The 22,253-nt window shown below is 41.6% G+C and overlaps 1 long non-coding RNA gene across 1 annotated transcript; it reads right to left on the reverse strand.

Moving 5' to 3' along the window:
- Positions 1-1,459: 1,459 nt before the first annotated feature.
- On the reverse strand, positions 1,460-20,708 carry LOC129531632 (uncharacterized). Its single transcript, XR_008676928.1, has 3 exons — positions 20,539-20,708; positions 9,603-9,779; positions 1,460-2,388 (listed from the first exon to the last, which is right to left on the reverse strand). It is a non-coding gene; the product is annotated as an uncharacterized lncRNA (long non-coding RNA).
- Between the last annotated feature and the right edge of the window lie 1,545 nt (positions 20,709-22,253).

Genomic DNA, 22,253 nt, shown 5'->3' on the forward strand with positions numbered 1-22,253 from the left:
TAATTACTATAATGACCTCCCACTGCTATTGTGTCTTTAATTAAGTCTTTATCAGTAGGCATTTGCCACTTAAACGTAACTCACTGTAACTACGGCAGCGTATCATCTACATTTTCACAAAGAATTACTGAATCATATTTCTGTCACAAAGATGAAAGGGAATATTTTAGTTCAAGTGCCATTTGCAGACAAGCTGCATAAAGAAAAATCAAGCTGTCCTTTTGCGGCACTTTCTGACAAGCGAAACTCAACGGAGAGATGCCTGGGGGTTTTGTGTATGTGTGTTTTGGCTGCACCGGGTTTCTTTTTACCACAACTCCACTTCCTTTCTACACAAACTACGGGGAAAGAATGACACCAAATGAATAACACACTTGATTACATAAAATTTCTTGAGATAGAAAGGGGCTGAGACCCTCCTGTGAGGACCAGAGATGCTGAGGGTGCTGTCCCCTCACACCAAGGGTAACAGGCCAGGCCAGGCCCACAGCTCACACCCTGCAGCTACTGGCTCTTCCCGCTCCATGGCAAGGCCACCTGGGCAGCTGAGAAAGCCTGTTTTACCCAACGAGGCACACTAGAAGTACCCTGGACCTGGAGAGACCACATTCCAAGTTCAAGTTTCCAGTCATAATCACTTCCTTACGTTAGCATGAAAGTCAGGGCTCAGATGGCTTTTTGGCAGAGCCCAGCTCAGCAAGCCAGACAGCCCTCTGTCAGGAAAAGCCGCCCCAATTCCAGGCCTCCTAAAGGATATCAGCCGGGAGCCTCTCCCTGCAGCGCTTGCCCCTTGAGGAAGGAAGCGTGAGCATCCACTCCGGTCCTCACTCCTCTGAGGTGACTTGGTCCACCTAGGATCCAGGGAAAGCCCCCACCCCATGCCCAACCCCCAACCTCTGTGGCCAGTGAGTCTGAACCTCACCAGCCTGCACCCAGTGGCCAGGCTGTGGTGCCATCCTTTGGGCTCTTGCATATCACCAAAAAGCCCTTTTGGCTTTAAAACCTGCTCCTCCAAAAGGCATAAATCCCTCCAGAACTGGGGAAGGGCCTGTGTATTGCATGGGTAAGTGCTGGGGGTGGGGGGGCTGTGAGGCCCCCTCAAGGAGAAGAAGGGGTGGGGGAGTCGGGAGGAGTGTCTGGATCTGCTCTGGGTTCAGCGCGACAGCGGGTATCCCCGTGGTGGGACCCAGTGACCGAGAGGCCTGCAGCTCGGCTTTCCTCCCAACTTTCTGCCTGCTTATTTCAGGGGTGCAGACTCCAGCAGGGAAAGCCTGATGCTGCCACCAATTTCCACCTTTTCTCAGTGTCATCTTTGGCCACAACTGCTCCCTGCTTCCTTTAGGTTCTAATTTCATTTTTAACAACATAAAGGTTTTGCCTGAACACAGAGGAACTGAAAATGAGAGCCAAACCAAGTGGAGGAGGAAGCATGCTTCCTGGGGGGCAGGCACCCCAGGGGAAATTTTATTCAATTTTCTCCCACATATTTGCACCCACTGGGGAGCATCTCAGGTTTTCCCATCTTGGCAGGGACACCTGCCAGGAAGGCGCAACCCAGCTTAGGTGTGGCTGCTGCTGCTGATTTGTTTCTACAACTGCACTGCTGACGTCGAGGAGTCAAGCCTGCAAAATCCAGCAAACAATTCCAAGTTCAGAGAAGAAATCAAAGCTGCCCTCATCCCTGAATTCAGCAATAATTTCAGGATGCTTAATGAATTTTTGTTTCCACCTATTGAACAAAAGTAGCTCTCCAGCCTAGAATCTACACACTTCCGATGACATAGTTGAGACCAGGAAGCTGGACTTGGTGTTTGAATATTTTCAGGCATGGCGTCTTGCTGGCCATTTGTCCTTGTTCTATGATGAGCTCTTCTCAGTAGAGATATGTGTCTTCATATCTTCAGTCCTCTTTGCTTTGCTTTTCCCTCCTTGGCTGGCCACTGTGCCAGTGTTGCCACTATCGGGCAGTTCTCTCTGGGGTCTGCACACAGCCAGGATGCATCTTGGCCAATGTCAGTGGGAAAATGGGGCTCTGAGCACGGTGGGCCTGTGTTTATGAGGATCACTGCCACTGCTGCAAGTGGACTTCTCATGACAGCCCACGCCTGGGCTCCCAGCCCTCCTCGATTGAGTCTGCTGCTCTCACAGAGAGCTTAGCCCGTCAATTGTTTCTGCTAATGCTCTCAGCTGCTACCTTTTCATCTGACGAAGGACCCAGCCAAGTGATGAAAGATATAAGCCAGAATCCACTCTATGCTTCATCAGACAAATGCTTGGCTTCCCGGGGGCCAACACACCTTCTACTGACTGACATGTTTCTAGGTTCTTTACCACGCCCTGCCATGGTACACATTAGGATGTTTCTCTGGGTAAATGCCAAGGTTCTCCCTGGAGGGGAAAAGAAACGTCAGAAACACAGCTGCTATTAAACAATCTGAAATTATCATACACCTAAAAAACATATTCTCTAGAAAGAATCTCTCCTAGACATGATTTTCACCAGAGAGGTAATTCCCACCCCCATAACTTGGAGCTGAGCCCACAGCATGTCATAAATATTTGTTGAATATAAATGAATGATGCATGCATAAATGAATAAATGATTTTTCCCCTAGTGACATACCTGATTTCCTTCTCTGTTCCCTTGCTTGCTTTATTCTTAAGCATCTGGTTGCCATTGACTTATAAGAAGCCATGTTTTATTTTCTACATGGAAGATGATGGGAACAGTGCAGCAGATAAGAGAACTAATATACATTACTATGAAAGAAAAATAAGAACAGGAAAAATGAGAAAAAGGAGGGGTATATTTAGCTTAGAATACCTGTTCTCAACCTTGTCTGTGCATTAGAATCTCCTGAGGAGCTTTAAAAAGTACTGATGCCAGCCGGGCACAATGGCTCACACCTGTAATCCCAGCACCTTGGGAGGCCAAGGTAGGCGGATCACCTGCAGTCAGGAGTTTGAGACCAGCCTGGCCAACATGGTGAAACCCTGTCTCTACTAAAAATACAAAAATTAGCCAAGTGGTGGCAGGTGCCTGTAATTCCAGCTACTTGGGAGGCTGAGGCAGAAGAATCATTTGAACCCAGGAGGCAGAGGTTGCAGTGAGCCGACATCACACCATTGCACTCCAGCCTGGACGACAAGAGCAAAACTCCGTCTAAAAAAAAAAAGGACTGACACCTAAGTCCTACCCATAGAGGTCCTGACTTAATTAATATGGGGTGTGATCTAGCCATTGGGATTTTTCCAAGTGTCCCAGGTGATTGAGCTATGCAGCCAAGTTTGGGAAACACTGGTTTATAAAATGTCTGCCCTAAAAGACTGGATGCTGGCTAGAGGAGAACAGGAAACTTGGTTCTGAGCCTCTCAGCAGCCAAAGTGAAAAGAAAAAAACAGAATCCATTGCACGATCCACAGTGTTCATGGGATAAAATCAAATCCCAGTTGTTTAGAAGTACAGTCAACCCTGAGACAGACTAGTAAGAGATTGGCTGGGGTTCCTCATGAAGAAGACATGGAATGAACCAAGCAACAGCATCTTCAACAGTGTCCCTATGGTATTCAATCAAGGAATATTTATTAAGCACCCACTATGAGGGCGACTCTGTTCCAGATAAACAGACAGACTTAAAAGCTGTGGTGGTGCATCCAACATAGCACATCCGGTAGGTGGTGGAGCTAAGATTCAAAACACAGGACTATCTGATTCAAGTCCATGCTTACTCCATGATCAAGTAGCATGGTACTATCTGGGAGCGCATACAATAAGTTTTGGATGACTTGTTGCTACAATATGCTTTAATATGAGATAATAGCATCATTCCAGCCACCATTCTTAAAGCAAATTCTTCAAGAAGTTAGAACCACATGATTCCAGCTCTGCTTAAATTACAGATGCATTTATCCTTTCTCCCAGCAGAGGTATTCCTACAGGCACACCAGTAAACATAGGACATACAACCCAGGATGTTCATTGTAGCATTGTTTCTAATAGCAAAAGACTAGAATCCATGCAATAGGGTACTGGTTGAATAAACTATGATATATCCATGCTATAGCATAATATGCATATATGAAACATAAAGAAGACAGTCTGGGCAACATGGCAAGATCTTGTCTCTACAAAAAAATTTTTTTTAATTAGCCAGTCATGATGGTGCACCCCTGTGGTCCCAGCTACTCCAGAGGCTGAGGCAGGAGGATCATTTGAGCCCAGGAGGTGGAGGCTGCAGACAGCCATGTTCGTTCACTGTCATGGGTGACAGAATGAGACCCTATCTCAAAAAATAATAATAATTTTTAAATTTTTAAAAATAAGGAACATCTTTGTGTTCTGATATTATGAATGAAAAAAACAAGACAATGTTCAGGACAGTATATATAATAGGATGCCTTTTGGGTAAGGAAGGAAGAAAAATAATAATATATATAATAAATTTGCTTTTGTTTGCATAAAAAACACCAGAAGAAACAATGAGAATCTAAGGACAATGATCAGGGTATAGGTGAGCATGATGGATAAGGACAGGACAGAATAGATTCCGAGCACACATATCCTTATATTGTTTAAGTCTTCAAACATGTCAAAGTATTCCCCATTCAAGAAGAGAAAATAAATAATGAAAAAGAGAACTGGATTAGGGCTGAAGTCCCTCAACTAGTAAGTGGTAGAGCTGAAATTTGAACCCAAGTCTGTTTGTTCCCAGGTCCATAGTCTTGACACCATAGTGGTCACCTCCGCCAAAACTTAGGGAAGAAACTCACCAGCTATTAGCCAGCCTGGGAGGCTAACTTGGCTGCAGAAGGCCCTGCTCCCACTCTCAGATCTCTCCCAAAGGAGTTCAGGATCTAGGGGTTCCAAAGCACCATTGCAATCAGGTTTGTTTGTTTGTTTATCTCCATCAAAGAATAGGGCAGCAGTAACCAACCAGTCTGGGTGGAAAGCCATGTGCTCTGGGTTCACTCTAACAAAGACAAGTTGGGTATGTTTAAATTCACAGCCGTTTGTAATCCAAGCATTTAGAGCTCATCTGTTTAGGGTGAGTTGTGGGCTATAAGCCCTCCTGGTAACAAATAACAATACATGCCAAACACATTATACCTGTCGATCTGGTTTATGGCTATGTCTTGGCTTATATTAAGGAAAGGGCTGCTTCTGTCAATACAGAGTAAAGATGCTGTTCTACACTGAAGAGAAATTTCAAACAAAATCTAGAACTTTACAGCCTGTCTGCTCTGATTTGGAATGGTATGTAATTTTTTACCCTCAGCTTCTTTTCTCAAGTTTGAAATCATCCCAAAGTTGCCTGAGAAGAGACTTAGAAGAATTATTTTTGACATTTCAGGCACAGATGGTGGAGCTGCCCCTAGATGACACAGCTGATCAGAAAGTGTTTATGCAAAATTCCCCCATTGCCCACCATGTTGGAGAAGCAGGTTGCAGAGACAAAGGGTGGCACCATTGACCTGGACAGTGTAGAAACTCTTCCTAAGTTTTTGGTCTCTGCCTGACAAGGGATCTTGCCTAAGCTGAACTGGTCTCCTTTTTCTCTTGGAGGGTAGGAAAAAAAAGATGGATCAATTTCCCTCCTTTCTCTTGAACCCAAGCCAGCCATGCTTGCTTTGCTTCCAAGAAAGTAACGTGAACTGCCTGAGGTTTGTGGTTTTTCCAGGTCTGGATGGGGAATAAAGAATTATTCTATAAAAGGGGCCCAGATTGACAATACATTGGATTTTGAATTCAAATATGTAGAGCCAGGGTCTGTTTGATATAAGATGATGAAATGAGAGACTATTGTCAGTGGTCTTAGAGTCCTCCCTTTCTGTCTTCATTCCCCCTTCTCTTCTCTTGGTAACCTAGTCATATCTACTTCAGTTTGACTAGCTTGGGCACCTACTGTGTGCTAAGTCGATGGTGCTAGAAATAAGACAGGAGTGGAAATTAGAGGAAAAAATTTCTAAAAAGATCACTCCAACAAAATATGGTGAATACTACAATAGAGGTGTTCAGATTGTGCTTTGAGAGCATAGATAAGGGGCTCTGGGAAGATCAGGGAAGGCTTCCTAGAGGAGGTGATGTTTGAGCCCAATTTTTAAGGTTATATAGGAGTTAGCCAAACACTGCCTTCAAGTTCGAGGCTCTGCACTTCAAAATGCCACCAGAACCAGCAGCTTTAGACTATTCTCAGTCTCAAGCAAAATGTCCTATCGTGTAAATTTACCTGCCGTTTTATCAGAACCATTTCAGAAACAATTGCTGTTTTCAAAGAACTAACTTTGTTTTAGTATTCTTGCATTCAAATGATTTTAGGTAAAGTGTTTCCAACTGTTGGCAGCTACCATACAGCACTTCATTTTCAACAAGCTCTTAATTCCCTTAACCCACTTGGGATGGAAGTACTTCTGCTAGGAGAACTTAACTAGCATACCTGCATCCCTATCCCATTATTTGGCCTATCTACCAAATAATATGGTGGAATACATTTAAACAGACCCATGGAAGCCATTAAATATCCCTTTAAAATGGGATTCTATAAAAGTCAACCTACTGATGTTTGTTTCCTCACCTCACCACGCACCCGCCACCCACCATTCCAAAGCTCATACACACACAAGTCTCCCTTTTAACTTCCCTTTTGATGTCTTTTTGTCCTAATCCATGCCTAAAGAAGAACCAAAGTATAATGCAGAAGGGGGCAGACCCTAATCTGCAAGCTGTGTCCTGCTGTCCCAATTGAGAGCGGCTGGGACCCCTCACTCTTCACAGGTCTCTGGGCATCATCTGCAGTAGCCCCTGCCCATATAGTAACAAAAGCTGCTATTTTGTGACTGTCTTTGTCATGTCAAGTGCTGCATTAAGCACCTGTTCTGCATTAGGCCATTTCATTTTCACAACAACTCTATAACCTCATTGGAGAAACCTAGTAGTAATTTGTTCAAGGGCAAATTAACAGCTGGTAGGTATATGCTATTTGAACACAAAGAGTCTGGCTCTTGGACCCACACAGCAGATACATCTTAACCACTTGTCATGATGAATAATAGAGTCTTCAGGGCCCCAGACCAGAGTGTGAATCTCAGCTCTGCCACTTACTTAGGTGAAATGACACTAGGCAAGTTATTCATTCTCTCCAAGCTTCAGTGTCCTCATCTGCAAAATGGGATGAGTAACAGAACCACTTCATATGGTTATGGGGGGATAAATGTTGCTGTCTTGCATGTATAGAACTTGGCTTGGGGCCTAGTATTTTGTAGGTGTTCAAACATGTTAGCTATTGCTATTATTACATGTTTACAAATCTGTCTATCCCCCCACACACCATCTCATTAACCATGTCATCGAGGCCAGGGCTCAAGCTTATTAATATCTTTCTCCCCAGGTACCCAACTGAGTGCCTTGGAAATGTTTGTTGAATGGATGGTTCAACAGCACTGGTTTTCTCTGCTATTTCAAATGATCAAGTATGGCCCTCCTCTATTTTGACACACAATATCCTCTTCTTGATAAATTCTATTCCTTAACATTCAGAAATGAATTATCAAATGTTTAAAGAGATCATTCTCAAATTCTTAAATTAGAAGAGTTGTATGGTATTTTTTTTCTTGTCTCTAGAAAATGAGTGCAAGTCGGCCTCCCTTCCGTCTCCCAAATCTTCTTGGACTCTCAGAAGGAGAGACCTGGCATTTCAGGAAGGCCTCACTTTCACAAGTAGAGGGATGGAACTTCCAAAATAAACAATACCCAGGTTGGGACAGGGGTGGGTTTTCACTTTACAAGGAGATTTCTACTTTCTTGAAATTTCAGTGATCTCTTCAAACTTCACTTTCTCCTAGAGAAGTTCAAGAAAAATTTAGCTCCCCTGAAATACTCCAGGAGTGCATTCCTTTTGTAAAATGAGGCACACTCCTATTGAACCCAGTTTGTTTCCCACAGCACTTTCTGGGCTCTCAGAAACCCCTGTAACACTGTCCACCACAAAACCTACACGTCTTTGCCCCACCTGAAGAGCACATTCCTCCTGCTATCCACGCCAAGCACAGTCCCAGCCAACATCAGCTACCTGCCACCAAAATCTCCCTTCTACCCCTCCCTGTGACTGGGCCCACTAGGCCATCCAGCAAGCATCCTGCTTAGTCAAGTGTGTTAATTTCCAAGGACTGCTGGAAGAAAGCACCACAAACTAGGTCGGGCACGGTGGCTCATTCCTGTAATCCCAGCACTTTGGGAGGCTGAATTGGGCAGATCATTTGCAGTCAGGAGTTTGAGACCAGCCTGGCCAACATGGTAAAAACCTGTCTCTACTAAAAATACAAAGAATTAGCTGGGCATGGTGGCAGGAGCCTGTAATCCCAGCTACTTGGGAGGCTGAGGCAGGAGAATCACTTGAACCTGAGAGGTGGAGGTTGCAGTGAGCCCAGACCACACCACTGCACCCAAGCCTGGGCAACAGAGCAAGACTGTGTCTCAAAAAAAAAAAAGGACCACAAACTAGGTGGCTTAAAACAGCAGAAGTTTATTCTCTCCAAATCCTGGAGGCTAGAAGTTCAAAATCAAGGTGTTCCCTGGGCCATGCCTCCTCTGAAGGCTCTAGGAGAGAATCCTCCCTTGCCTCCTCCAGCTTCTGGTGATTGCCAGCAAACTTTGTCATTCCTTGGCTTATAAATGCTTCACTCCTAGTTCTGCTGCTGCCTTCAAATAGTCTGACTCCTTGTGAGTCTATGTCTGTGGCCTAATACCCTTCTTCTTATAAGGATATCCGTCATATTGAAGTTAAGGTTCATGCTATTCCAATATGATCTCATCTTAACTTGATTACATCTGCAGTAGCCCTATTTCCAAATAAGGTCACATTTACAGGTTCCAGCATGAATTTGGGGAAAACACTATTTCAACCCAGTGCAAAAAGAGATCAGTATGAGTAGAGAGACTCAGCAGCGACCTATGGGGTAGGACATAGAGGGTTTCAGGATGAAAATCCTTCTCCCCCTCCATAAAGAAATATGCTATAGTGCCTAAATCCCACCATTAAAGAGACTTTCCTTTGGCTCTCAATGCCTTTTTAGTGCCAAATAAAATAAAAGCAAAACCAGTAATAATCCAAATGCTGTCTGGAGGAATGACATTCATAAATCACTATCATATCATGCTTCAGTGGTCATCAGTCCCTTTTTGAGCATGACAGCTAGCAGAAGTGAGGTTCTGTTTGAATGGAGCCTGAAATCTGTGATTAGAATGAAGCAGGTGGCACGGGAAACCTAGGTAATAAGGTACCAAGGGTAGACATGCCTTAGTGCCTGCTTTGGTAACCTGCCATATCCCAGGGAGCCCAGAGCCAGACCAGGCACTATGAGGGGGTAGGAGGGAGCAGAGTGCATGTGTACTCCAGTTCATATTTATTGAGCACCTACTGCATGCCAAGGACCATGCTTGGTTCTTCCACACACATTATCTCATTCAGTCTTTATAGCAACCTCGTGATGAAGAACATACCATCTCGCAATTCACAGATAAGAAAACTAAGCCTTAGGGGAGTTACGTGGCTTGGAAAAGGTTGAGAAATGAGCAGTAATTACCAAGCTCAAGTTCAGATACTGACATGTTTTCCCACTTCACAGAGAAGAGACAATAGAACCGAGGTTTCCAGTCCCACTTCTGCTGGAAGCCAGTCCAGCCTGAAGCTCTTTTGCTGTACATTCGAGTTTGCTCTTCTTAACTTCTGGTTTTAAATTGGCAGCCATTTTCTACTGCGTTTCCAATGTGCCTCTGTGTGTATCTTGGAGAGAGGAAAAAAGAGAATATATGGGTCAATATAAGCAGACTCTTAAAAGCGTATACTTTATCATTGTAATAATCATAATATATTTTACTTTACAGCCACTCATAGCTGAAGCCTCTGGGCACCCTAACAAACACAGCTAAAAGAAAAAAAAGAAATTATATTAAACAAAGGAAATACGACTATAAAACCCCAGTAGCCAGGGAACTAAATGAACAACATAAAACCTCCCAACAACAAAACTACAGTGAAACCAAGAGGGGAAAAAACCTTTTCACGAGCTTTACCCTGAAGAATTCTATGCTGTGAGATCACATCTGTTTAAAGCACCATAATTTATCGATATGACATCAAACCAGGAACCAGCCATTGTAAACCTTTCCTGCAGAAACTCTCAGAAAACTAACCAGGTGGTCAGTGGGGGGGTCTGTAGCACATAGCTGGGGCAACAATGGCTTTAAAATTTTATGTCCGAATACATCTATGTGAAGTTCCAAATCTTGGTACTGAGATGCAAAAATTAGTTCATTCCATGGGTAAGCAGAATTTACAAACAGGGCTTTTATTGACAATACTCTTTTTTTCTGAGTCAGTCCATCCATGAGTACTCACTGATGACTTCTCAAACTGCTGCTAAATGGACCATTTTCAAGAATGGGTCCTCTTTAGAACTAGCCACTGAGTCTCAAATACTGTGAAAGGCTTTGGGGAGGATAAAAGCTCTTTCATTTACAAAGCAGCTGAGTTACTCAGTCTATCCTCCCATTCTGATGTTGCAGCCATTTCACAAACAGAAATTCCTGTTGACCCACAATACCGCCATAAACCTTTGTTTAGGAACCACTGTGACTGCCATATTCATGTTTGTGAGGGCAATATTTCCCCCAAGCAATTGGTTCCCACATCCCTCCTACATGCTTTCCTGTTAAATATGGGAAGCAGACCCTGCTGGGGGAAAAATCTTTAGAAGATTTGTAAGGTTACAATAGCACAAGCGTTTAGAAAACTACCTGGTTAGAAAAATGAAATAAAATGTTAAAAATGCTGAAAGACACCCCCTGCCTGTGTAAAATGTTGTTCAAAATGTTCATCCTCAAGTACTTTCTAGGTCAGTATAGATCTGGCCCCAGGAATTAGGACACTCGTGGCTGAAAAGTGGACCTCAAGCCCAATGTAGCTTCAAGAGTAAAGCAGGCAAGAAAATAGTGCAGAGAGGAGAAAGAAGGCAGCATGGCAAGGAAACCTGAGGATATGGGAGGAGCCAGGCATGCAGGAGAGTCAGCCCAGCCTGGGCTCTCACCCACGCTCTAATGCTTAGTAGCTAGAACACCTTGGATAAGTCACTTAACCTTCCTGGCCCCCTGTTTTATCGTCTATGAAATGAAGAGAAAGTGCTAAGCAAACTCTGCTCCTTTTATTTTATGGAAGCCCGTGGAGTTCTTCAGAGAAATGACCCATCTCTCCATAGAACAATATGGCCAGCTCTCATACACAGCATTCAGTTCAAACAGCAAGCCATGGAATGACACACACTGGGTAATACCATTCACATTTGGGAAAAAGAACCCACCCTGACAACTCTGGATGATTTCTACAGGCCCCTGGCTGTATGTGTAAGAGTACACAAAACTGTAGACTGAGGCACACAGGCCAAGGTACAAGGGTGGACTCTTCTGGAAGCAGGTTTGAACTAGGTCAGGGCAAGTGAAGAGAATATATTTATATATTGCTTATGCAAGAGAGAAGAAAACTTTTATGTGGCCAGTAAAAATATCATCTAGCTTGTTTCAGGAATAAATTTAGTAATTCTAGAAAAGTCTCTGCCAGTCAATAAATGAGAGCTGGGGTTACGATGAGGCCAAAACTTGGAGAACCCCCAGGTTCAGGATGATGTAAGTATGCTACCTTACTAAGCTGGGCTCAAAACCTACTTGAAATGGACCTTGTAAAGCAAGATATGTAAAATGGAGTTGCAGCTGAGACTGGGGGAGCCCTGGGTGGGAGGAAAGCTTGGGGGGTCCCCTCTGCCCCAGCATGTCAACCAGAGAGCCTCTTGGCGAGCCATCCACTATGTATCTGCCAGGCATGGGACACACACTCTCATCAACACCCCAAACCAGTTACTGGGAGCACTAATATGAATGATGGTACCCTCCACCCCACCCTCATATTGACCAAGGCACAGAACCTTTGGTTCTTCTCACTTGGAACTGCCTAGGTGGAGACATGTTGATCTGGAAGAGTTCAGAGCCAGGACCCAGACTTCCCATTGCCCTCATTCATTTTGATGAGCTCTTTAGCATTGCTCAATTTAAGCGAAAAGAGCTTCCATGGGCCTTCTGGGAAATACCCCGAAGACATTTCTGTTTTATACACCAGAGGTAAAGGTATCACTAGCACACAAGCAGAAGAGAAAATGAAATGACCTCTGGCAGCCTGAGATTGTCTAGTGCTTAGAATGTCCCTCCTTACTTTAGATATAGACTGGGAGTCAAAGCAAAAGTGTATTTAAAAGTAGGTTACCTATGTCTTTAACTGACTATTTTATTTAGATGGGCCAATCACAGCAGGAAGACTACAGAAGATGACTGGGGGCATCACTTGGAATTTGTACCAAAATGATTGTGATGTTTTCCTCAATGAGCAACTTGAAACACACACGTTCAACCACATAAATAAAGTAGACATTAATCCAGAATCCATGCTCCATTTCTAGCAAAGGCTATCAAGCTCTGAAATGCAAGAATATCAGGAGGAAAGGCAAATTTCCCCTCCTTTGTTCATTCCATTTTGCATAAGTCAAATCCCAGATAAAGCCTCCTGCTGGGAGGAGGTGCAAATGGGTGGGCAGAGAGGCTGATGGCCTGAGTGGTTATGATCTTACCCGCTCCAGAAGTCAGACTCCACCCACAAAGCTTATTTTAAAAGAAAAAAAAGTAGGTTTTAACCAATTTAAGTATCAGTTATGTTGCAATTTTTTCCATTTTGCCTGTATAATAAAATAGTCCCTGTTCAATCTGGTGCACGTCTTTTTAAAAAGTTTGAGTTCAGTGTATGAGTATGTGGGTGGCGGGTAGTGGGGATGTTAAATCAACTTCAGGTTTAGCAAATTAATGCAGGTTTGCCTGATTCTGGTGTATGGATCAGTTCCAGATCTGTTTTTAAGCACCAAGCTACTGAAGGATTATTATTTTTTGAATTTGTATTCCTTCTTAATCCCCTAATCCTTTCTGGAGAAATGTCCAGATTGTCAGGCCAACACATGAAAAAACTTCAATGAAGCAGCAAGAAAAAAATATAAAACAATAGATAAATAACCAAGGGATATATTGTTCAGCTTTTGTTGAGCTTGAAATGTGCCAAGTTGGAAATAGGAGAGAGAGGTTTGTGATACTCCACTGGAACATATTGTCACTGTTATAACCAGTCCACGTTCACCGGAGCTGCCAATTATTCCCCAGCCACCATTTTTTTCCTTTAGATTGATCTCCTGCTTGAGGCTGTTTCACACCCATGACTCTGAAGCTTCCCTAGTGGCATGTTGGCTAATTAAGAGCAAAATCCATCTCTTGATGAAATAATGCTGCCACTGAAAAGGAATTCTACATTTTTTTTTAATTCTTAATCAGGCTGGAAGGAGTAGTATTCCTAACACTTGTATTAAGCATAGGAAAAAAGGTCTATAGCTAGCAATTAGCAATGATGAAAAGGACAGCGATTTAAAGCATGTTGCGGTGACATTTTTATCAAATTAAATGAGTTTGCTAGGCCCACCAGCTGCATATGCTTATTGTCATTTACTGTTTGGACAGCAACACATCAGCCACTGAGTATCAGGAGGTGCCGAATTTAATAAGTCATTTTGACACTGGTGTGAAACGAACAGATCAGCATTCTGAGGAATGTGTTCACACTCTGAACAGACAGGCAGACATTCTAAGCATGTGAGGTGACACCAATCAACAGGAAGAAACGATGAAAGCCAGGCTAGGGAGCAGGCAATGGTGGTGGCGGTGACAGCGGCAGGCGCGGAAACACACCACTGAGAAAAGAAAATGATACGCATATGCACACACCGAACCTACCGTTTCCTGGCTTAGCTACATAGAGCATCTGAAGAGGCTAAGACTTTTCAGAAACACTGGGACATGTATCCATTCTAGATCCCGGATGTTTTCATGTATAATTTAAAAACCTACCCAGTTTTCTTAAAACCGCCACTAGGAGAAGCTGATAAATCTTCAGATTCTGTTGTTGTTTTGCTCCCTGATGTTTGAAATATGGCAAAAGAAACCAAAAAAACAAATCTCTGCATGCTAGGAAAACAAATTTTCATTTACCCTTTCTACCTAATATGTTTGCCCTAAACTGATTGCCTAGCTAGGATAAGAGGAGCTAGTATTACTTGGTTTTGATTTACAATGAGGGAGGGTTATATGTTACTTTCAAAACTCTTGCTTGGAACATGAGATGTAGAATGACATTCTGATAATCCCAGAAGCTATTTATGTCAAGGGTGAGATCTGATACCAATGTCTTAACCATGTACCTGGCATCAAAGTTAAAACACACCAGATAGTCGATTGCCAATTACCTCTTAAAACCTGCAGGTGTAATTTACAGCCTAACAAAGGTGACTAGTAATTAGTTCATGGCTTCAGAAGTTTCTAATGCCATCTAGTGGAAATGGTAAATCTGATCACTTCTGCATCAAAGGAGAGCCTCAAATTCCAGATAATATGTCATTACGGTGCTTCATATTGGGAAAAACTTCGTGCCAGAGTCCAGTCTCAAATACATCTCAAAAAAATTGCTGCAGTGCTCTCATAAGACTAGAATACATTGCCTTGGGAAATAAGACTTGCCCAGAATACTCTTGGATGCCTGCCCACTGCAAATGAAATCATTATTAGCACCAGCCCACCACTGCCATGCCCGTAAGATCATTTTCCTCATCATCATCACTCTTCTCTTTCTTCTCTTCCAGACTCTAGAATCTAGAGATGGGGTTGTTGTTGTTGTTGTTGTTGTTGTTGTTGTTGTTGTTGTTGTTTGAGATGGAGTTTTGCTGTTGTTGCCCAGGCTGGAGTGCAATAGCGAGATTTCGGCTCACCGCAACCTCCACCTCCCAGGTTCAAGCAATTCTCCTGCCTCAGCCTCCCGAGTAGCTGGGATTACAGGCATGCACCATCACACCCCGCTAATTTTTTGTATTTTTAGTAGAGAAGGGGTTTCTCCATGTTGAGGCTGGTCTCGAACTCCTGACCTCGGGTGATCCGCCCACCTCGGCCTCCCAAAGTGCTGGGATTACAGGCGTGAGCCACCGCGCCCAGCCTAGAGATGGGTTCTTTGGTCAATTTTTAAAAATCATTTTGCAAGCCTAGTGGGTTCAGTAAAACCTGAAATATCTTTTGAAGTAAATTTTGCACTGATTTTAATCTAGAAAGTAGTTAAGAAAAACTAAATACATGTTGATAGTTTAATGCTGGAAGCTACTTAACTTTCAGCAGAATGTTCATAGATTTTCCTCCAGTGAAATTCTACAGTGACGTTCTGAGCAAGGACAGCATTGGAGACTTTCTGCCTCCTTTCAAGACGCTCACCAAGCAGCTTTAGCCATGGAGCTATGACATGAGAATCAAATGGTGCTTCACATCATTGCAAACACAAAAACAGTCCACATTTTATTTTGCATAGGAAGACGGGCAGGTGAACAGTCTCTGTTCACCTTTGCATATGTCACTCTCCTCTGTATCCACACTCAAAGGCAGTCCTCACTAGGAGCATGGTTATGGGAAGAGAAATTGCTGTGCAGGGAATCTGGAACCCTGAGTTCCAGTGTAAATTAATGTGAAACTCAGAGCTACTCATTTCGCCTCTCCCCACTCAGTTTCCTTATCCATCAAATAAGGAAGTTAAATATGATATCAACTCAGAAGTCTTTTCTTCTCTAAAACCCTATGGTTTAGAATTTCAAGTCCAAAATTCAGATCTTCTGTTTCATTGTAATACTTGTATTTAAAAGTATTAACTTCATTGTAGTTATTTCACTTAAAATATAATGTTTATTAAAATGTGCTTTATTTTATATTTTATTTATATTATATTATCTTTATTATAATTATTTGTATTAAAAATATGTATTAGCCCACTGTTTGGATTGTCACTGATTTTAAAAGCAACTTATTGGCAAGAGGAGAGGGCTACAGTTTTTTGTTTTTTTTAGACAGAGTTTTGCCCTTGTTGCCCAGGCTGGAGTGCAATGGCGCGATCTCGGCTCACTGCAACCTCCTCCTCCCGAGTTCAAGCGATTCTCCTGCCTCAGCCTCCCTAGTAGCTGAGACTACAGGTGCCCGCCACCATTCCCAGCTAATTTTTTGTATTTTTAGTAGAGATGGGGTTTCACTATGTTGGCCAGGCTGGTCTCAAACTCCTGACCTCAGGTGATCCACCTGCCTCAGCCTCCCAAAGTGCTGGGATTACAGGCATAAGCCACCGTGCCCGGCTGGAGAGGGCTACAATTTTAAAGAGTTAAAAATAGAAAGTATAGTATACCTTTCCTATATATGCCCATTTAGCATTGCTATGTTGAATAAAATATATTTTATTTTAGTATATTTGTAAAATAAAGAACTTTTTCAGTTGGAAAGAAATATATAGTCTTGCCACACATAAAGTCTTTTAAAAAAAAAAGAAGATAAATCATTTGTAGCTCTAACATCCAAAGACTTCAGACTGTCCATTTAACACAATAGTGTACCCCTCAGTCTTCTCCTCACGTGTAATATTCACATCATTTTATCATACGGCATAGGTAAAACAGTATATGCTGATTTTCATAACAGCGTTCATTTTTGTGACAAGAAATATAGTTTATTAAAAATATACAAATACACAAAGAAAATTAAAATCACCCAGAATCTCATGACTCAGATATCCTCATGTACTATTTTATTTCTTTAAAGTTCTTTTTCTATGCATAATTTAACATGGTTAAGATTATATTACATATTCTGATTTTAAGTACAATTAACCCAAGAAGAGTCATTCACAGTTCCTAGTTGGAAGACGTTATAAAGGAGGTTTTAATCACAGATTATATCTGCCCCTGGTAGGTTATTCATTTTTCATAATTACAAAAAAAACCTATATACTCAGGTCATTCAAAATAAGCATAAAATTATTACTCAAGTTCTTTGTCAATGCAATGTTTTTGTATTGCTGAATAAAAATCAGTTTCAATGGAGGGATTAAAAAAATACTTTCTGGGTTTAGCAATTCTGCAAACACAATGCCCTGTCATTTAAATATTGCAGGCCCTTTTTTGGACTAGAAAAGAAGTAGGTTGTATTGTTTTAAGTAGAAGGTGATTCCATCTGACCCATGAGGTAAAGAATATTACCCAAAAAAAAAGTATTTCCTGATTTTGAAAAAATAGCAAAAACCAACAATAACAACTAATGGAAAATAGCAAAAACCAACAATAATTAATGGAAGTGTTATAGACCCTAGCTTTGCCCGTGGGTTATAAATCCATTTGAAAATATCTAATATAATTAGATTTTGTATTATGGAATCTAAACGGAATAAGAAGCTATTTGTAAATCTTATTACATCATGGTTTCCAAGTCCTTAATCCTTCAATTGGCTGGAGTAAAACTCCGAGTAATTTTTCCAGTTGTGCACAACTTGGCATATTGCAGAATTTTTAATATTGTCTTCACAAATTAAGGCAATTCTGGGTTGTGACGTCCCCAATTCTTAACCTTCAAAACTCTGGAGGTGGGCATCAGCTTCTTTAGTTCTCTAGGGAGAACTCTGAGTCCAGCCTGATTTTTGTTCCTTTGTAGACTAATTTTGAACTCGGATGCTTAAAGAGCTTTCTTTAGCCTCATAATTCAAAAGACACAGGAGGAGTCTAAGGGTAGACCTCTTTTCTTGGACCGTATCAGGACCTCTGTGAGTCCTTTCCATCTACATTCAAGTCTTTCTTTGCCTCAGGAAACTTTCTGCTTATTACATCTCCGATGGCCACTTTTGTGCAACATGGAGGGTGAGCTCTTCCTCAATGGCACCAATTGTCGTTTTCACTCTTCTCATTCCTCTGGCCTCCATCTCTACCCTACCCCACATCGTTTTAATCTTTGTCTTTTTTCCCTCCATATCCTGAGAAAAGTTTTATTTTGTACTATCTGTGCACCACCCTGCATAACTTCACTACAGATTTTAACCTCCAACTCATTTCTAACTTCCTTACACTCAATTATTTCATCTTTTTAAAATTCATTCTACATTGTTTTGTTTTTACATCAACACTACTGCCTGTTTTTAGGTGGTACAAATGTAAACATCCCTAATTTAAAAATTTTTCTTATTTCCCCCAATTTTTCCTTTATAAGAAGAAAAATTTGATCGAAGTATGGTGGCTCACACATGTAATCCCAGCATTTTGGGAGGTAGAGGCAGGAGGATCACTTGAGCTCAGGAGTTCAAAACCAGCCTGGGCAACATAGCAAGACCCTGTCTCTATAATATTGAAAAAAATCATCATAAAAAAGAAAAAAAAAGTATGTAGAAGAGTCTTTATCCACACATAACAGATGTTAATAGTTTATCATATTTGATTCTGATCTTTCTTAGACACATAACTATCACAGATTAAGTTCAAACCTCTATAATCCCCCAGTGTATTTGTGTTTTCATGCTGCTGATAAAGACATACCCAAGGCTGGGCAATTCACAAAAGAAAGAGGTTTATTGGACTTACAGTTCCACATGGCTGGAGAGGCCTCACAATCATGGCGGAAGGTTAAAGGCACATCTCACATGGTGGCAGACAAGAGAAGGGAGATTGTGCAGGGAAACTCCCCTTTATAAAACCATCAGATCTCATGAGACATATTCAATTTCACGAGAATAGTACAGGAAAGGCCCGCCCCCATAATTCAATCACCTCCCGTCGGGTTCCTCCCACAACATGTGGAAACTGTGGTAGTTACAATCCAAGATGAGATTTGAGTGGTGGCGACATACCCAAACCATATCACCCAGATATAATTATTTTGAGATAATTGTGTATCTAGTCATATTTTCATACTTTTACTACTTATACATGGATTTATAAATAAATAACAGTGGGCTGTTTATTAAATTTCTATATGCAGTATCATATTGAAAATGGTACCATTTTGCCATGTTTGTTTTCTCTCAATATTATGTTCCGTGGAGAGGCCACATTTTGATGTTCCAGTTGACAGCCCCAGCTGAGGCATCACCCTATAGCCAGAATCCACCACCAGATATACGAGTGCATGAGTCTCTTACACAACCCCACCCCTAGTCCTTGAGCCACTCCAGCTGATGCCAAGTAGAGCAGAGACAAGCTGTATACATGGATTTCTGCCCAGATTGCAGATTTGCAGGCAAAGTAAGTGATGCCATAGTTTTAAGCCATTAAGTTTTGGGATAATTTGTTATGCAGCCACAGCAACATGAATGGCTTCTTCCTGTTCCCTGTCCTTGTTCCTCCACTTCCTTACCTGTTCTCCTGAGAGCACTGCCTTGATAAATTATTTGCATATGAATTCAAGAGACCCAGGCAGAGTTACGGGATAGTCCACACCAACAGAGAAATGCACAACTTCTCTTAAAAGCTCTGTTTTCATTAAAACTCTGTTCTTCTGTGGTATCAGTCATTGGGCAAAATAAGCAATTGAACTAAAACTAAAAGGTGATAAGAAGGAAGAAATATGCTCTCTGAATTCTCCTCTGAGTAAGCACATTAATGGGGGAGTTGGAGAACCAAGAAGCACCCAGAACCATTGTTGCTAAAAGAACTATTTTGTAGAGTCCCATCTTGTAAAGGCAGTGCTTAAAACTTTCACCTTAATAATCCTGAAAGAATCCCTAGGAGATTTTTCATCTCCCTCTCTCTGGTGGGAAAAAAAAAGAGCAAATCCCATTGCCCTCCTAATGTTAGCTCTCTAGAGAAATTGTTGAGGTTCCTGTGAACAGGTGCCCTGCCAAACAGCTGGATACCAAGAGCATGGAGGAGAGTGAACAATAGTTCTGAGTCTCTAGTCCCACCCCTTGGAGGAAAAGCCTCTGCCAACAAATAGTTTATGGGGCAATAGAATTCCATTTGCTGAGGAGTGTTGCTCTTCATAGTGATCTGAGTATTTCTTAGAAAATGACCTTCTCTTTACCCCTGGTGCTCGACTATAGCCCAGTGACCTCAAGACAGCAACAAACAGCTGATATGCTGTATGGTAGGGATTTCACATACTAGGTCTTTGGAATAGATGTCTCCTTCTGATGTCTATTCTGTAGCCACTCCAGCATGGTACATATTTCCAAGTGTTTTTGAGCTTGGCTAGCTCCAATTTTAGAGTTCCTCTCAATGGCATCACTATCCAAGACTGCAAGTTCATAGACAAACCAACATCCTATGGCAATAGTCACATAGTTACAGGCTTCTTTTAGTCTTCTACCAGGTCCCTTGGAAATAATTCAAAAATATGAGCATACTTGGAGCACTGTGAAATAAGCCTTAGAGAATTTTCTAGGATGGGATGTATTTAAATTATTCTCCATCTTGGGGCCTTATTTGCATTACATAATTTCTCCCACCTCCACCATGGAGGGTATTTTGTCTTTCCCTGGCCTTATGTTTCCCCAACCATCTGGAAAATGAAGCTAACCTAGGATACACTGCAGCCCTTCACAAAAGGCTGCTCTATTTCCCTCCTAAACTCACCTTGGCCACTGTCTCACGCCCAGGAGAAAGCCTTACACTGACAGTCTGTCAAGAAGCTGAGCATCTCCTGGTGTTCTTCCAATAGCAGTGTAACAGCATCCATGGAAAACAAGGTCTCAGGTCATCCCATCACAGGGTTGCAAACTCCTGTGGCTCAGGAAAGCCACCTCTCCTCTGCCTTCAATGGCAAAGAAAGAGAAGAAAATATTTGTACCACATGCAGTTGTGAGGTGCTCTGAAGAAGATTCCAGAAAGCTTTATGCAAGGTCATTCCCAGAATGGCAACCACTTCATTTGGCCCAGCCCCATAAGATACCTTTAAATTCTAGCAAACCTGAAGTCTTCAGAGCTTTGGCATTTGGCTTTTGTTTTTATTTTAACCTTTTTTAAATCTTTGCTCAAATATATGTTTCCCAGGATCTACAGTTAATTTAATCTGAAATAAACTGAAGTACCACAAAATTCATGGCAGAGTTCAGCCTTAGGGGTCAAGCAACCTAGATTTTAAGCCCCAGCTGGTTCTGTATCTTAATTTCTATTTTTGTGACCTTGGAAAAGTTATGTCAACTCTCCAAGCTTCCATTTTCTTGTATCAAAAAAAAATAGTGTAATGAATACACCTCTCTATAGAGTAATTGTGAATATTTCAGGAAATACTGCATGTAAAATACTAAGTTTAATACCTGAGACCCAGTATGGATTCAGCTAATATTATCTATGTGAAGAGAAATCCCATGAAACTCCATTTCATCCACTCATGCTCTGTCTGGAATATTCAGGACAAGGACTGTTCTATAAAGAAGGGGGATAATATTGTAGCAAGTGGTGAAACCCCATTTCAAAGGCACTAAAGTGGCTATTAGGCGCCCCCTCCCCAACTACACACACACACAAATAGAATAATCTGGATGATCTCTTGCAAGCACCAAACCTAAAAGAGAATAGGCTCCAGGCCAACACACATTTTCTGCAAAATTGAAGATCCACCCCACAATATGTGCTATGTTCTTTAGACCTGGAAGCTTCTTTATGCTAGGGACCTCATTTGGGGACTATTATGCAAATTGGATGCACAGGGTTTTGAACTGTATTATTAGTTGTTTGGGATTCTTTCTACGAAGATGTCCAGAAATACAGAGATTTTTTTTATTATGAAAAACTTCAAAGATATGCAAAAGTAGACAAAATAGTATAATAAACCCCTATGTTCTCTTTATTCAGATTCTACAACTATCAATTCATGGACACTTTTGTTTCATCTAGATCCCCACCCACTTTTCCCAATCCTATTATTTCAAAGCCCATCCCCAAAATTATTTCATTTCACCCATCAATATTTTCTATGTGTCTCTAAAAGAACTCACATTTGTAAGATATAACCATATATCACTCTCACACTTAAAAGCTTAATATCAATTCTTTAATATCAAATGCCCAGCTAATGTTTACATTTCTAATTTGTCTAATAAATGTCATGCTACTTTAACCATGTATTTGTTTTAATAAGAATCCAAATAATGCCTATACATTTCAACTGATTTATTTCTTTTCCGTCTTTTTTCCATCTATAGATCTTCCTCAATATTTTCCCTCTCAATTTATTTGTTAAAGAAACCAAACTGTTCTGTGAGTGTCCCAGAGTCTGGATTTTCCAAAAAGCCTGCTAAAGGGTTCTTAACTTTTCACAACTAACCTCTAAACAGGAGGAGGGATAC

Source organism: Gorilla gorilla, chromosome 12 (genome assembly GCF_029281585.2).
Source record: "Gorilla gorilla gorilla isolate KB3781 chromosome 12, NHGRI_mGorGor1-v2.1_pri, whole genome shotgun sequence".
NCBI classification, from domain to species: Eukaryota; Metazoa; Chordata; class Mammalia; order Primates; family Hominidae; genus Gorilla; species Gorilla gorilla.